The sequence below is a fragment of the Corapipo altera genome, unplaced genomic scaffold (assembly GCF_003945725.1).
Source record: "Corapipo altera isolate COAL_440 unplaced genomic scaffold, ASM394572v1 50, whole genome shotgun sequence".
In the NCBI taxonomy this organism is placed as follows: Eukaryota; Metazoa; Chordata; class Aves; order Passeriformes; family Pipridae; genus Corapipo; species Corapipo altera.
This window is the reverse complement of record NW_020884889.1, coordinates 7,990,346-7,995,698: the sequence shown is the minus strand read 5'-3', so window position 1 is coordinate 7,995,698 and position 5,353 is coordinate 7,990,346.

The window sequence follows — 5,353 nt, the reverse complement described above, 5'->3', positions numbered from 1 at the left end:
AATGCAGATGCAAAAAATCTACAGTGAATTGTAGCTTGGCAGAAGTGACCATTAAAAGGAAGAAAAATTGATTTTTATGTCTGCAGAGGCCATCCTCCTACATTTTTGGAAGTCTTGATTCATTTGCTTTGGTAATAAAAAATAAATAAATTAGCCATTTGGGCTCCAAATGCTTTTCTGCCCTGATATGCTGAGGAAGGAGTTAATAAAAACAATTCAAAACCCAGGCTCTCCCAGGGCTGAACAAAATCTTTTGCACCTACAGACAATCTGGCAAGATTAAGCTCTGTCATTTTACTGTCAGCTGCGCCTTTTCCTCTGCATTCCCCTTAACGTTTTCACAACTTTCCCTCCCACCTTCCCCTGTGCTTTAACAATACAAGGAATAAGAACTGAGTGCAAACCCAGATGAGCCTGCATTTTAAAGTTCAACATCCCGCTTTGAACTTGTCATCTCCAGGGTTTTGTTCTATGATGGGCCCTAAATTGTACAATGTCTCATGGATACAGTGGGAACTGGAAGTGACTTGTAGTGCGTGTCTTGGCTCCCCTGGAAAAAGCAGTGAGAAGAGCGCTTTTGGGAACCACTGTTAGATCCAGCTCTCACTGTGCCAGTCAGTGACTTTTTTGGGGGGATGGATGGTAGAAATCTCCAGAAGTACTGTGCAGCAAGGCAAGAATGAGGCTCTACCTCTTTAGGGGGCCAGTCAACCGGCCTTTTTGTAGAGAGGTGTGACAGCACAAGAAGGCCTATACCGTGTTCTTTTCTGAGTATTATTAACTGCATAGTTCTGGATCTTAGGAGATGTGTTTTGAAAAGGCTGGGAGTCTGCTGTAATGACTATGGACTGGTGTGCGTTTGTGTTTGTGTGGTTTTGGTAAGCACCTCATTACTACCTACATCAGTATGAAGGTCCCGTAGGGCTGTGGTACCCTACACCTTCTCTGCCTGCTAGAAAAGTCTTTAACCCATGCTCTGCTTCTCTGTTAAGGGAATAAACTGTGGGCAGTGCTTTGTCACAAAGCGAGAAGGTCCCCTGTCTCAGGTTGAGAGAGGTTTGTTGTTCTGAGGTGGTCATGCTGTTTGTTGTTCTTTTAATGATAAGGAAAGGTATGGCTTATTGATTTTTCCTGAACATTAATTTTCTGCCTTTTTTCTTTTTCGTTGTCCTTTTTTTTTTTTTCTAAATTTTATTGCAAATAGAGGTGACATGTAAGCCATTGGATTTTCTACCATTCTTGTCAAGTTATAACTTGTTACAGAGGGGAGCTGGCAGTGACCTCTCTGAAGAGTCTTCTTACTACTTTTCTTTAGGATGAGTTTTTGCAGTACCTGGAGAAGCTCAGCATCTCTGCTGTGTGCATCTCTAGACTTTGGAAGTCAACAGAGGAAAACCCTAAGGCTGTGACAATGCTATTTCTTTTTTGACTGAAATTATGTTCCATCTTGACTCAGATGTACGATGGTGATAATCTTAACTTCCTTTCTGTTACTTATTTTTGTACATTAAAAATGCTGGCATCAGACCTAACTGTAGCTTCAGTGGTAAAAGTTAAAAGCCAGTTTTTGTGCTACTGCCAAAGTCTTGGAGCTGGCTGCTTGGGGAATGAATGCCTGGGGGAGCTCATAGGGCCAGTTACAGGGATGGACATATGATAGACCTGCCTCCTGACTCTTCATAGATCATTTCTTGGGGAAGTTCTTTTAGAGCTTGTGTACCCTATAGCCGTGATCCTAGAGGTTTTGAATGTTAACCATCCTCTGTAGCCACCATCCAAAGAGTGATATCTCTTGCTTCACACTCTGATTTCACTGAGACAGTCACCTTGGCAGACTCACTTCGTCCTTGTACCTGTGGAGACAAGCCAGATGTTCTTTGCTGCCTCAAGGAGTCAAATTCAGTCACCTTGACCCAGTGATTACTTAATTTTTGTTCTTTTTTTTTGTTTGTTTGTTTTCTCCCTAGGATAATAGCTTTCTGCTGCTGCCAGCAGCTCTGTTTAGTCTTGTGGAAGCGTGGTAAATATGCAGTGTGATAGACATTTGTTTGTAATCAGCTGCCTTTTGTTACATGATACCCCTGTGCCCTGAGCAGACACAAGAAGGTAGGATAAAGATGGCACAAGTTTCTCTGAATCCGAATCCCCCAGCGTGAGTGAGCGTTGTATTGCCTTGTAAATAACAATCAAATAACGTAGCTTTTGGAGTTGAGCTTACAAGCAGGGTTCCATTTTGTGTACTTGTGCTTTCTATAAAATTAAGGTCTTTACACTGATTTCCTTTTAATGCTCACACTTCCTTGCTAGTGTTTCACCTAAGGAGTGTCCTCTCAAACTTATTCCTTGTTGTTTGTAAGAGAGCTGTGGGGATACCATTTCCAGGTTTGCCTAATCCCCTCTGTGCTTGGCATTACTCACTGTGGAACAGGTAGTGCATGCTGTGTCTAGTGCTTCTTAGGTAGTAAGTATGTGAACTTTATTGATCAAAGTGGGATCTCCTCACTCCTGGCCTTGTTCTCTACCTCTCACATAGATTTTTATGGTGGTGTGAGTTCATTGATCATACTGAATTTCATACTAGTAAAAAAACACACCCAACAAACCAACTGATCTGGGGGTCATCTGAACCCTGTCCTACGAAAGGGTTGATTAGGCCTGTAATATTTTCTGGATTACAGGAATATCCTAAAGACGGTGAAAATATATCAGTAATACATAAATCAGCTATAAATAAAATAATTTTCCTGATGGTAACTTTAATCTTGAGCACTGCTTTTAATGGGGCAATTATTTTAAAAAATAACTCCTTGTAAAAAAAATCTAGAAGCTGTAAAGCATACTGGAAAGTTCCCAGAGAGGAATGCTTCTCAGACTTTAAAATCTGTGCCACTTCAGTGTGCTGCAGATCCTTTGTGTGCCTGGCCATGCTGCGAGTCACACACATGTACCAAAGGTCCTTGCACCTTTCCTGCGTAAAGGCACACCTTGGAGCTGAGGGAGATGACTGCTCTCAACTTGACAACAAGGAGCATTTTGTTCTCTATACAAACTCTTAGAATAACCTGATAAGTATTTCACTTTATCTCTTTATGTTTAGTCACAATATGCAGTTTTAGGAACTCTTGTTACCAACTCTTTGCAGCAAGGAGAAGTGGGTATTATAGATTGCTGCTGATTTTTCTACCTGTGTTCTTCTGCTGCAGGCTTGTAGTGTGGTAAACATAAACTGAATTGTGCTGTCCACCCCTATCAGGTATAAGTCTTTATGTGGTAACTAAGCATGAAAGCTAAATGAGGTGTTACAGGTCATTATTTGGTCATTTTCTGATATCACCCATCATTTCATAATGCTGTGGTGATAGCAAAGATAGTGAGGGTAAAAACTCATACTACAATGGAGCTTTTGCTTCACTCTAATTAAGACTTCTTACATTTATTAAATGCTGTTTTCAGTTTGCTAAGGACTTGTGCTTTGTTGATTTGCTGGTATAGGACAGATTGTGAGGGAACCAAGAGTGAATATGGTGATCTGGATTTGTGTTTGGTTTTTGGGGGCTCCTGAGAGACAGTGTCGTCACAGAGAACAAACATCAGAATCAAATGGTCACTGCTGAAGGGCTTGCAGTATTTCATATGTGTGTTCTGACCTGAACTGTAAATTCTAACCACAGCTTTGTTTATCCTTCTTCATTTATCTCAGTCACTAAGCAATTACAGCAGTTCATGTGTGGCCCCTATAGCTCCTTTAACAAAAACTTGGGAAATACTTGTAAGCGACTATAACCTGTCTCCATTTGTATTGAATTTTTATTTTGGGAAAATCAGACTGTTCACAAGGAAGTGTAGCTATTTATGGATTATTAGACATTCATGTTGGATGAGGACTAAGGACGCAGACATGTTCACCCCAACTGTTTTTCTGTCATCATCTGATTGGGATGAATTGTTGTTGTCTCTCAAAGGTGAAATCTCAGGTTCTGCTGGTGGTGTATGCCTGTGGGAATGTGTGCTGGTCACTTCTTTCTTTCATAGGCTTCCTGAGGTGTGAAAAGGTGTACAGGCTTCTCAGCCACAGGTACTCCTTTGTATTGATTTGTCCTGCTGTAGTCAGATGGCCACACATGAGAATGTCTGTGGGGAGGAGGCAGACACTGAGCATGCACTAGTGAGGTGTCCAAATACAGGTAATGAAAGGAGAATGTGGGTGAAAATGGGCACTGCTCTGTGGAACAAGACCCTCTTGTTCTGTATAGTTCCAATGGCACACAGTGTGAATGGGGAGCTCAACCAACATGCTCAGTGTTCCAATGGGTTTGCATCCCTCTTCTTAGTACAGGGGTTGCTCCTAGAAAGATAAATCTGTGTACTCAGGAGGAGGAGACTTTTAAACCCCCTTTGTTATGATAGACAATATTTGGATTTTTACAACTTTCTCTAAAATTCATATGATATTCCTTATAGAGCAAAGGAACTGGGTTGATCAGCTGGAGATTTCTGGGAGGAATGTGCTTCTTCATGGGACCAGTTGGGCAAGTGCATCTTTTCAGAAGCTAGCAGGCAGGGGAAGGAGTGGGAAAAACATCCCTGGAGTCAAAAGTCTGGAACATGGTAGTGAAGAGTATGGACCAGTCAGGCAGGTGTCAGGGGATATGTTCTGCTGCAGCTCAGTCACCAAGTTAACAAAAAATAGACCTGGATTTAAGAGCCTGCCTGGAAGGACACAGCAGGCAGAAGGAGATTTGCTAAAAGCCCTTAACACACTTCTGTTGTCTTTTGTCCAATGAAATGAGTTTAAAGGGATGCCTGTGCTCCAGATAGATGGTGGAGTGTTTTTAAAAGATTAAAATTGAAGTGCTGCCATCTTTGGATGAAGATACAACTTCTAGTTCAGTTTTCTGTATTTAGGTAGCCCACATTTCTTTGCAGGACTAGGTTGTTTGAGATTTCTATTACTGCCCATAGATTTTAAAACTTCCTTCTGTAGATGCAGAACTTTCCCACAGATCTCTTTTTGTGTGCTTGTTCATTTTACAATGAAATTATACAAAGAACTTGAATTTTCAGTTTCCCCCATCTGAATTAGTGGTATCCAAGTGCAGCAGAAACACACTGAGGAAGGAGGAGAGAGTTTATACTTCCATCTCTTGTTTTGTTGGGTCTTCAGAATTGGCCTCTCTGCGCTGGGTGCAGCTGAATTTCATAACACAAGTTGAATGCAAAGGCCAATGTTACGGTCCACAAACAAAACAAGAAGCAGACTGTGGAATTTGTTTGTAGGAATTTGAAAGAGTCAATGAATAAGACTTAATGGAAGCAATTTTTTCCAGTCCTTTCTATTTGCAAATGCTTTTGC